The sequence below is a fragment of the Zonotrichia albicollis genome, chromosome 9, assembly GCF_047830755.1.
Source record: "Zonotrichia albicollis isolate bZonAlb1 chromosome 9, bZonAlb1.hap1, whole genome shotgun sequence".
NCBI lineage: Eukaryota > Metazoa > Chordata > Aves > Passeriformes > Passerellidae > Zonotrichia > Zonotrichia albicollis.
The window spans coordinates 35,750,414-35,762,752 of record NC_133827.1 but is presented as its reverse complement, the minus strand read 5'-3'; the positions used below and the strand labels follow the sequence as shown (position 1 = coordinate 35,762,752).

The window sequence follows — 12,339 nt, the reverse complement described above, 5'->3', positions numbered from 1 at the left end:
TGAAATTCAAACATTATTATTATCAAAGGCAGGCTCTAATAGGATACCAGAGCCCAGTTGAAAGTTCAGAAAAATTTAAACTTAGCGGCAAAAAAAATCCCTGCTTAATTTTCTGTTTCACAAAACAGTTTTATAAACCTAATAAGGAAATTTTAGCAAATCTGATTGTGCAAGGAAAAACTCTTGTTATAAATAATCAAACTCAGAAATCAGATGCCAGCAAAGGAGAAAATTTCCTTCTCATTTATATTCTTGTCAAACGACTGAAATCAGAAGAGCTTCAGGAAAATTTAAGACTTCCTTTGTAAAGGAATATTGCTATATTGCTTGACAGTAACAGGGCTCACACATTTGGACGGTTCTCCCATCATACTCAAATAACATTGATTGTTATTATTTAATGGACAAAGGATCTCTGGAGAAAAATCCAGTATCAGGATTGAAGTTTTTCAAAACAAAATGCATTTGTATATCTGGAGATAGAAATTAGAGCAGACAGTACTACTTATACAGTAGAGGATATAACAAAGATATCATACCAAGTACATAAATGTAGAATCTTGATCCTCTGTCATTAGAAATAGCTATACTAAATATTAATAGCATGAAATTTCTTCACATCAGATATTCCAAGGAATATGCTAATAACTAAAATATTGAGAGTCACTGAAATGAAGCACATAAATAGCATCAGGCACACAATATCTTTTGTTCAGTGGCTGCACTGCTTTGACACAATAGAGCAGTCCCTGAAAAAGAACCCCAAAAGGACTGAGCTGGCCAAAGTAATTAACACACACAGTTGTTTTCTCTGCAAAGGAGAGGACAGAAAAAGCACATCTGCTTTTTGTGTGTGTGAATTCCTCACTGTGGTGTGTGGGACAGGCATCACCTGCAATCACTCCAGCGCCACTGGGCTCCTGCTTGGCGCCACTCCAGTGCTCCTTCATGCCATCCTGCATTCAGCCATGCCAAATCCTGCCTGGCACTGGCACAGGTGGGAGCCTCTCCATCCTCTGCCCAGGAGCTGCTCTGTGTTTACACAGCAGGAGCTGAGAGATTAATCATGGCACCATCTCTTTACCCCTTTGATAGGTATAATTTGGATTCCTTCCCTCTTGAAATCCTATCTTGACAAACACTGAAGTGTCTCTGACCTCAAATACAAATGCAGCCCCTGTTTTGGTTCTGCCCTGAGCTTTCTAACAGGGACAAGAGGGCAGCAGTGATGATGGCACAAGATCCAGCTGGGGCTACCAGGCGAGCAAGCAAGAGCCAGTGAACATCAAAGCAAGAAGGATGGGGGAGCTGTTTTAGTCATCTGTGCAAAACTAATAGTGACTCTGAGGGGAAAAATCCAGGTAAATAGACGTGGTGTGTGAGATAAAGGAGAGCCTGGGGATGTTTGTTCCTGCACGAGCAGATCCATCATGCCTCCCCCAAAGGGTATTGCATTCCCAGGGACGGGTTTTTTACTCATTTACTGCACCAAGAGGCATTTGAAATCTGAGCAGGGAAACCAAGTGAAGGAAAGCATCCTTCCTGCAGTGGCTGGGGGTGGGAGAGAGGGGATTAGAGGAGTGAGCCAAGGGTTAGAGATGCTGGGTGTGCCTGCGTGTGTGTGTGAGGCACATCAGAGTGCCTTTATCCTCAAACACAGGCAGCAAATGCATCCCAGAGCCTGATCCTGCAACCTCCTGCTCACAGTGCAGCTGGGGCATTAATTAAAAGTACAAACTTAACTGGGATTGCTTTTCCAGTCTCTTCTGTCCCCACCATTAAAACATCTCTGGTTTCTGGGGTGTGAGGCTCCAGCTGGGAGCTGCTGCAACAGGGGTTTGGGTATTGTTGGCGGAATTCTCATGCAGTGAGGATGTGGCCCCTCATCCCAGTAGGGATGAACTCCACAGCCTGCAATGCATCTCCTGTGCCTCTCTCTGAGGCCACACTTCGAGTCAAGGTTACTTCTAAGACTCCGAAAATAGAGCAAGTACAGACACAAAAACTGAAATAATCTTCTTAAAACTTCTCAGAGCAGGGAAAAGGTCAGATTACAGGTGTATCTGTGGACAACTTGTTCCTTTTTTGTTGTTGTTTTTAAAACTCACAGAAGTGGAGAAATAACAAAACGTTATTTCAATATCCATAATGAGTATAAAATCATTTCAAGCAGATGTAAACAAATACCGTTAGGTAATTAAAACCAGAGATAACTCACTGGCTAAATTCCTCTGGAGTCCACTTCAGCTTTTGATGACACATTGATATTTTTGCATATGCAGAATTGAAAAATTCATCAGAGAGGGTGGAAAAAAGAGATCAGTTTTATCAATGAAAAAATGTGTGTTTATGCCAGAGGAGCATCCCTGTAGCTTGTCTTGAAAGCAAAGATTTATCATTTTGCCTATTTCCTCTTGGAAAGCCTCTGCTTGGTTTCCAAATACCATTTTTCCCCACTAATTTATTCAGAAGCACATCCTGTGTCCTCAGCTGCTGTGGTGATGGGGTGGAAGTGGCAGGTTTGTACAGGTATCGTAAGATTTTCTTTATGGGGAAGAAATAACTTTGTACAAAATCTATATATATGTGGAGATGTATGTTTAGGACCAAATGTTGTCCTCAGTGATATAAATCCCAAACACCTCTGCTTCAGTAAGTGTAATCAAACCCCTCTGGTCACTCTGCAGGAAAACTGAGAAGAGATTTTGAGCTTTGGTGAATATCTGGTGTTCACAACCATAAATCCTGTGCTGGTAGATTTATGTGCCACTCTAGGCACCTGCTGCAGAATATAGATCAGGAAAATTAAAAAGTGGCATCTTGTGTGAGGCTTCTGCTGTCCCTACAGCAGGAATTTTCTCCAAACAGGCTGGGCTCTGAATCCAGCCCAGGCAATGTCCCTCCTGCTCCCTGGCTGCGGTGAAGCTGCCCCCAAACCCCTCCTTCTCCCTCCTGCATCCCACAGCATCTCCCATGAGAGTCTGTGGTGCTGTCAGACAGGAGAGCCCAGGGACATCAGGCATTGTGCCTTCATGGTGGCTGTGTGTGATCACAGCACCAAACACCCTGTACAACAGGGAGGCTTCTCAGGCAGTTTTGCTCTTCTGAATTTAAAGTTCATCAGCAAGAGAGCAACAATATAAACTTAGCAACACTGAATTTCAGTCATCCTGTCGCAGCTCACAGGCTCACAAAAGAATTTATAAAGGCAGAGGATTATTTTAAGTTTACAAGTGGGGAAACAGAGTCACAGTGCTACAAAAAGCCTCTCCTCTTCCTGCTCCTGGCCTGGCCTTTTACCTGCCTGCCTCTGCTATTGCTTTACTGAAACTCCCTCCCTGGGGCATGGCAAAACCCCCTTCCCTGCCCCTTTGCACACTCTGCCCAACTGGATCCTTCCCACTTGATCTCCCAGTCCTGGAGTGCAGAGCTCAGTACACAGCCCCAAATCATCAAAGGGACCCAAAGAGGCCTCTCACTGGTGCAAAGGACCTTTCAAAAGGGAGAGCACAGAAATAGAAGCATGAGCTTCATCAGACAAGTGACTATTCCACCAAAGCAAGGCAGAGGCAGCTGAGTGAAGAATAAAAGGAAGAGCAGATTAAAGGAGATACTTGAATCCTGAAGAAAGGAGAGTTCTGCATAGCAGATGATTTGCAGGGGGTGGATAAAAAAGGCAAAGGAATTATCTAGCAATATATTGCTAAAATTGCTGGAGAAGTAATGTTAACATGGGAATAGGAAAGTGTGGACAGAAAAAGCAATCAAGAGCTGGAGAAACAGCCAGGCACTGTGTGTAAAATCCGAGAGCATCTAAGTGGCCAATTTGGTGTTTCTGTGGAAGGTGAGTGGCACAATGCTTTATCTGCCACAAAGCAGGGAAATCACAGCAGTGTCGATTGGAGCAGTGCTTCAGGAAATTATTGAACAAGAGAGAAACAAGCTCTGATCATGGCATTCCAGGAGAGGAGTAAATCCACAGAATTGCAGTCGGGGCTTAGGCCAACGTGGCCTGCAAATGTCTGAGCACTAATCCATTGTTTAACAAATGGGAGAGCAGCAGGCAGCGATTGCTGCTCAGCAGAACTGCTCAGGGAACCATCCCTGCCCAAGAGTCTCACACAGTATCAGGCTGAGAAAGCTCTGCCACTGAGAACCAGGCTGAGGAGAGCAAAATTGCTGAAGTGTGAAATCCTGTTGGAATTACTCAACAATCACGCTGCAGACTGGCCCCAGCAGCTGGGTGTGCATCCTCAGATACATATTTTACCAGCCTTTAAGCAGGAAACATTCCCTGGGCCCAGCAAGCAGCATTGTGTGAGCAGCCTGTTTTGTAGGATTCCGGTTTGTTGCTGTTCAAACTTACAGTCAATCTTCAGTGATTTGCTGAAGAGGATTGGGCACACTGGAAATCATTTAATTTCTTCATCTCTACCAAAATAATTCAATAGTTTACACCACCCATTGTTGTGAAAGATGATCAGTGAGCCTGGATTTCCCCTGCAGGCAATCACAAAGGATGCCTGACCTGTGTCTCTGTGGGAAGCATAACAAAGTCAGTGGTGTGGCCCCTGTTTGCACCAGCAGAAGCAGTCTAAAAAGGAAAAAAGGTTTATTCTGGTGTCTTTGCTGATAACTGTCTGAGATATGTTCCAACTCTGCTGCTCCTCAATACCTCAGGACTAGACACTGTTCCAGCATGTGAAAGCTTTGATGTTTCTGAAAATTAGCTCTGCTTTAGGATATATTTGCTCTAGGTAACATCCCAACTGGCAAGCATTAAATAATTGGCGCATCTAGAAGTGCAGGAAAACTGTAAGCTCTCAAAGCTGGAGTGGAAAATTAGGGAAGGAAGGGTTAACCAGCCTTTATTCTTGCCTCCAACTACACATGCTCTGCTCCCCATGTGCCCCCCTGAAGGATGAAATGCAGCAGATGTTTGATCCTGATCTATCAGCCTCCATTTAAATGAAGGCTGAATTAGTGAAGAAGGAGGCACAGTAATGTTTGCCAGAGAAGAGCAAGAAGATTTCCAACACCTGGGCAACTTAATGGTGGCAGATGGCAAAAGCTGAAGGCAAAGAGAGGCAGAGATGTGCACCAGCAGCTGGTGCACAAATGGGGAGTAGAGAGGCCTGCACTGAGACTGCACAGGAAGAGTTTAACACCAGCAGTTCTGTAAGAATGATAGTGTGAATATACAAAGAGGAGCCTGTGTTTTAATTCAGACAACTATCGTTGAAAGCAGCCGATGGATTGTCAGCCGAGGAGATTTTCACAGCAAGAAGCCATCTATTTGCATCAAACACTGTCAGTCTGCAAAACAGCAGCTTCTGGGTCATTTAACCACACTCCAGATGTAGTTATTTTCTCTTAGGCAAGCAGCTCAAAAAGAGCTGTGCAGGAAAAAGGCAGAGCTGGATATAAAGGGGGACAATGAAGCAGCATGTGGAAGTGATTAGGCAGTCACTGTGAGGTAACTCAGTTAAATGAGCACTTGGGTGTCCTGGGGTTCTCAGCACCACACTGCAATACTCTGGTCAAACACGGAGCTGCATTCACACAGGTGCTGCCTGGTCTGCCACAGGGAAAAGAAGGGAAACCAGGCAGAGCTGTAAATCTGGGGAGTGACATCAACAAGGTTTCTTGATATTTTTTCAATTAAACAGCAGAGGTGAGATTAATGCTTGTTGCTGAGATAATTGTTAGGAATTTATCTTCCCCACACTGGATTCATCCTTTTTAGGGAATAGCTGCCCTCTGCAAAACTCAGGTCTGAGTTCAGGCTCCACAACACCCAAGAGTATCTAGATGTGCATGGCAGAATTTGGCCCTTTCTGGAGGATTCTTTTTCCTGCTAGAGGAATTTCAGTGGCACTGTGATTGCACATCCTGAGCACACCTGTCGTGCACACCACACCTGCAGCCCTGCCAGGCTAATGCTGCTCTGAACACTGACACTCCACAGAGACACCCAGCGTGCAAGAGGCATCAGCAGATCATCCTGCAATTCCTTTAATACACAACTCACACCAAGAATCTATGGATTAGTGAGGCTGCCTGCTGCTGTTTCAAAAAGACTCAGCAAGTGGGTAGAAGGAATGCTGTCTGATAGGTATGCAACTTCAAAATATACTCATTCTGTTCCTAGAGAATTTGTGAGCACAGGAGGAGAAAAGGTTGTTGTGTGTGCAACCTGAAGCTTTAATTGTATCACATCCTTTCTTTTGTAAGTAGAAATGTGCATTTGTAACTGATAGTTACACTTTCTAATTACATATCTATAAAATTCCTGTTATAATGGGGATGACTCATAATGAAATGATGCCTTAGTTACTCTGTTCATTATATTATTTGGCATATTTCAACATGCAAAATGCAAACTTCCTGAATTCCTCTTGTCCTTCATCCTCCTTGGCCATTTCCTAAGTACTGGTCAGAAACTGACCATGCATTGTAAATTGTTGCACTCCTTTGCAAGCAAAGGGTTTTCTCAAATAGGGTCCACTGCTGTACAGCTGAGCAGCAATTTCCTCTCCTGCAGAATAGGATTTTCCTGATGGAAGGCAGAGTGAAAGAACATGTGAGCCCTCTGCTTCCCTGGACAATCCTACTTTACAACAGTCATACAGGGCAGGAAGACAGAAAATTGGAATACCTGATCAGATCCCCACTCCACTGCTCCCTGTATCCCCTTTCCAGCAGGGAGCAGATTGGTGTGCCAGAAAAACACAACAGCAGAGGAGCCATGGTAAGGACAGGGAGTACAGCAGTCCCACACTGATGGAGCTGCTGTGGCTGCTCAGGGATCAGAAAAAGCCTGGGGAAAGGGGTAGTATCATGGAATCTCTCTCTAAGGCTGACCATGTTAACAGATCAGCCCCAGAAGATGTTTCTGGTCATTCCCTGCCTACCCTGCACACCCTGAACAGTTTATTGCCCCTTCAAATCCCACCCAGGGTAAGAACCTCTCCTCTCCATTCAGTCACACAGCTCTCACAGTGTCACCCCCTGACCCCCAAGTCTGATTGGCTTTAACTTACTGGGAAGGACTGAGGCTTTTGGGATCACGCTGGCAGAGAGGTCCATGAAGGAGGGAGAGCTGAAGGAGCTTTTTATGAATCTTCTCACATTCAGCATACACAGCTGGGGAACTGTGAACATAGGTGGCCACCACCACCTGCTTTAACCTGGCACTGAACATTCCTGTGTGCAGTTCAGCACTGAAATCTCTGACAAGATCATCAGCTAAAAGTCAGGACTCCTAGACCTGGGTATCTCCAACCAGACTCTTATGTCTCTGGAACTGCTGTGTCACCCCACTTACAAATCAATGGCACAGGGAGACCCTTACTGAAACAGAAATATATTTCTTGTGACAATGAGAACTTTTTTTTTTTCCATTTCTTTTTCTGCCTTAAGGTGAATGAAGGGCACATGAAAGATGCAAGATAGGTGACACAAAAAAAATTCTTTAAATTATTCAGAAAGCAGATATTGTTCAGTCAGCCCTGCTATCCATCAGCGTGTAGTTGCCCACCTTGAGATTCCTGGCCACAAAATTCAAAGTCCCCTTTGCTGCCACCAGGTCTGGGTGTAGCTTGGTGTGGTAATAATACCCCAGTGAGGGTAAACTGAGAAACAAATCTGGAGCCTTGAGCCCTCCCCTCCAACCACTGACTGTGTAAGGAGCAGTAGGTAAAGAGGAAAGGGAGGATGTCCAAGAGCAGCAGCAAGTGCAGGCATGGAGAAGCACAGAGAGCAAAGGCAGCTCTGCCAGGAGCAGCATTGATTCAGAAGCAAATACCATGCCTGTGGTCCCTCCAGATGTCCCCATCCATGGCTGGCTTACACCAGAAACAATTCTGCTGTCACTCATGGTTTCAGTGAAGGCCAATGCACAAGGAGGAGAGATCAGTGTCCCATGCTATGCACAAACACTGACTTGCTGTTTGGTAAAGCAAATCTGCCATTAGTGCTGTCCTAACCCTTTCCTTCCCAGGGTCTGAGGCAGCCACAGCTGGGCTTTCACTGTGATCTGCTTTCCCCTAAATCTCTCCCAACACCATTCATTTCTGAGGCATTTCCTGAATGGTGTTTCCATCTAGAGCAAAGGGCTGTGAACCAGGTGGTACTAGAAAAACAGGTAGGAGTGGAACAAGCAGCAAAAGAACCAACTCCCCACTTAGACTGTCCCAGCCTTGGCTCCAGGGTGCCTGTGCCTCTCCAGTCCTTCGGCCCATGTGTGCCATTGCTGCTGGCAGAGACACCTCTGTGCTGGTGGCTCTTACTTTTGTCCACAAGGGACCATATTGGGATCAGCAACACCAGTGGTAGCAGATGTTAACAACCCTTTCTGCATCTTGATCTGGGCTGGTCATTAACTGACCACCAAGAGGCTCCAAGATCTCTGCAGGACACAAATATCTCTGAGCTGGGATTTGGTGATTCGCACGGCTTTACTGAAAACAGTAAAACAGTACAGCAGTGTTCTGTAGCATCTCTCACCACCACTCTCCCAATGCTATGCTTTGGTCTCATTTCTCCTGCCCACCATCATCCCAGGTGCTGCTTACTTAGAAATTTAGACTGTGATTCCCCACCATCTCCAAACATTATTTTGCCATTTGACAAGCTCAGTGCACATCTGTGACTCTGCGCACACAAAGCACGGCACGGTCCCCGCACCCCCCTCGCTCTCTTTGTGCCACAGCTGCCTCAGAGAGTTTTAGGAACTTTCAGCCTCCAATCGCTCCTTCCAGCGAGTCCTGCGCCAGCCCAGCCTGCGGCGGGGGCGGATGCTGCCGGCTCCTCTCGCTGCTCGCCACAGCCCCGGCACCTTCCGTGCCCGGCAGGGATTCTCTCTTTAGTTCCAAAACAATGTGTGAAAGCCTGCTCCGCAGAAACAGCGGCCTCAGTAAGTTTAAGGATGACTGAAGCCGTTTCCTCTCCCAGGGAGGTTTAGGAACTACGGAGGGATGAATGGAGTTAGAGCTATCGCTGCTGCGTTCCTAGCGGCCATCCTATTACAGCCCTGAACAAAAGCAGCAATGGCATGTCTAGCCTAGGTTCATAAACCCCACCGAGTGCATGCCTAAAAGCACTACGGAACAGCCTTAAGTCAGCTGGAGAAAACTAATTTCAAGCATGGCTGTCTAGTGTGCCTGTCATTCCTATTATCCCTCCAAACTATTTCAGACATTTTGAGCAGCGAGTGCTAAGCGATGAGTTAGCAGGGGTTGTGACATTAATGCTCCAGAAAGGTTCCAGCACCGGGAGGGAGCGATGACAGCGCTTCACAAGCGGTGGCAGTTCGGAGGGTTCCGCTGGATCTCTGTTTGTCAATAACCAGGAGGAAGATGTGACGGCTCTCGGAGGTAGGATTCGCTCGGGGAACAAAGGGAGCTGTTGCTGCTCGGTCGGGGCTCGGCTCCCCGCAGGTGCGGCGGCAGCGCTGGGCACGGGTCGCTGCCATGGGGGAACAGCCGGGATGGAAATGCTGTGCACAGCCTTGTGTTTTATGGCAGAAATGCCCCGAGGATAAACTGGCTCAAGGCTCGCTGCCTGCTGAGTGTGCATTCCACGTTGTTCTTCCCGCGGAGTAAAATGCATAGAGGTCATGCAAGAAAACACTTTGCTCCTTTTCCAGCCAGCCAGCCCGGCTGGTTCTGAGATGGGGAAGCTGCCCTAAAATGAGAGGGGGAGAGGAAAGCTATGGAGCCTGTAAGAGGAGGGAGACGTGCTATTAACGTGTAAAATGTGTCTGGAGTGCCATCGATGTCATTTGAAAGGGGGAAAGCATTCGCGGGGGAAGGTGGTGGGAGGAATTTTCCGGGTGAGGGACTCCTTGGGTTATAACCTATTGCAAAAGAAGGCGTGATGTGCCCATCCATTTTGCATAATCAAAGCTTTCTCTGCGCCGTTGGCATTGTTTTGCTGGACGAGAAATGTAGTTTCAGGCAGAAAAAGGCACGATTTCCTCCCGTGTCACTGCCAGCCCCCTGACACCCTTCTCCCCCTGAGAAAGCAGCGTGGGGAAGGATGCACACAGCGTTCAGCTGGATGCTGAAAGGGCTGTGAGCAAGGGCTGAGGGGGAGAATCAACACTCACTAGGATAACAGGAAGGCTTGCCCTGGAAAAACCTTGTTTCTTCCCAGCCAGAAGTCTAAGAGGTGATACCAAAGTTAGAAGCCTCATGTACTTTTTTATGATGTGCCAGTTTAGCATCACTAGACAAGAAAATGTCCAAAAATCAGAGTCAAGTCTGTGTGACCAGACAGGGCAGTGGGGTCTGCCTGGGGTCCTGGGCAGGGCTGGCTGTGAGTTTCTGTTTTTGTGTGTGTGACCCTCACCAGGATGAGCAGCAGGAACATAATGAATGAAAATCATATTTCCATGCATATGCAGAGCCCTTATCATTCGGCGTGCCTGATCTGAGTGTGATGTTCCCTGGGTTGATGAATTGTTTCTACTTGTTCATTAAAGTTTCATTCCCAAACAGAGGGACTTCAGAGTGAGTGGTATTTAGTAACAATAAAATGTTCTGCTTGTGGAAATGCTTCTCACAGGACCCATTAAAAATGCACGTAAAGAAGCTGAGAGTCATTTCTTGCAGCAAGAGGTATGGAGTCACTTGCTGTGCTAAATTTTCAAATTAAGGTTATGATACCATTTTAAATCTACTTAAATATGGATGTCACTAAGGATACTTTACAATTCTGTTGCCAAAAACTCACAGCTTCAAGAATTCTGTTAGACTGGTTGTTTTCATTAAATTTTCATCAGAAAAAGAATTCCTATATAGCAGAGACTTACCAAGTAATTTGAATTTACTCATCCTAACTAATGTTCTCTTTAAGGAGAACTTCAGTGTGTTATATTGCATGGTAAATAGGTTGGGATGTAATTCTTTTTAAAACAAAACACCAACGACAATTTAACAACAAAAGTGCTTTCAGTCTAAGTGAATACTGGCTGTGCCAAAAAGAAGCAATATTGGATCAGAAATTGGTAAGAATTCCTTTTAAGAAACATAAATATTCCCCATTTGATCCAAGCAAGAACTTTTCAGTTAACTGCATTACTTTGCATTGCAAATCTGGGGGGAAATAATTTCAACTTATATTATGTACTCTACTGAGTACATAAAGATAACACCGAAAACTTTCTTCCAAAGAAATTGTTGTAGCAGTTTGCAATATGGATCAAAGAGTTATTACACAGAGATAGGAGATCTGTGCCAGAAATGAGCAATGTATGCGGAAATCAGGTATATGGCGTTTCTTCTCCATCTCACTTTTGTCCAGAAGCTTAGACAATTTTAGTTATTTTTTTTACTGCAGTGCCTCTCTGAGAGAAGGGTCTGAAAGGGGTAAAACCATGAGGAGGTGGGAGACTGTGTCCAACCTGTGCCCAGACTTCTCTGGGAGACTTGGGCAAACGCCTCAGCATCTCTGGGAAATGGGCAGTGCATCGAGGCTAAGGTGGTAGTGATGCAATGGAAATACAGACAGTGGTGCTCAGGGAATGGGGCTGAGCACAGGGCTCCAGATAGGGCAAAATGCAAAGCCAAACTGTGTAGCAGAAGGATGTCAATGTTTCAGGCATTTTCAAGTGTAAAATATGACACAAGGCAAATCCCGTGATCCAAAACTAAATCTGCTCTCAAAACTACCCCAGACCAATTGGCCACTTAGAAAAACTTCTGCCAGGATCAAATACCCATTCATCTGAGAGCCTGACAGAAATTACTCAAAATCTCCCATCATTCCATCAATGGGCAGCAGATAGTGGAGCAAACTATATCAGATTGATTCACGGTGCTGAGGAAGGATTTCCCTGCTTTCTTCAGAAGCTCAATGAGTTCTTTTTGCCATGAATCTCACTTGCCCTTTCTGTTATGAATTTCCTGTGGAGGTCATGCAATTTTCTAATTTATTTATTTGATATTATTTAGGGCTTTCTTCAGCAAACAACTTCTTGGCTTACAGATCTTCTGGGAATGGCAAATGTTTGCAAATTCATACTGTGTTGCTTGGTTCAGTCCTGTGGTGTTCCTTGATTAGCTGACTTGTGCAGCTAACTGGCAGAAAAGGAATTGCAAATTTCACAACCAAGTGTTCTGTTTCATACTGGATTTCCATCACACTCAGTCAGGTTTAAAATTCATGTCTTGCAAGTATTCATACCAGCAACACATAAGCACTGAAGTGCTCCCACCAGACAGATGTGAGAGCCAGGTTAAACAGCTTTCAATTTCACATGAATATTCATGAAAAGTGTTTGGATTCCTGCAGCTCTGCTAAAATGAATAGTGGGCATCATTCATCGTGCACTGC

At 45.4% G+C, this 12,339-nt stretch overlaps 1 protein-coding gene across 3 annotated transcripts in view; it reads left to right on the top strand.

Moving 5' to 3' along the window:
• Positions 1-12,339, top strand: part of KCNMB2 (potassium calcium-activated channel subfamily M regulatory beta subunit 2) — a 137,760-nt gene that overhangs the window by 36,025 nt on the left and 89,396 nt on the right. Inside the window, exon 1 of one of the 3 annotated variants that reach the window (XM_074547413.1) lies at positions 8,662-9,377. The exons of 1 other annotated variant lie outside the window; for it this stretch is intronic. The gene's annotated coding sequence lies outside the window, so the exon portion shown is untranslated. Of the gene's footprint in view, positions 1-8,661; positions 9,378-12,339 lie in introns of those variants that run through there. One more of the 3 variants, XM_005484787.4, reaches the window with a different exon arrangement.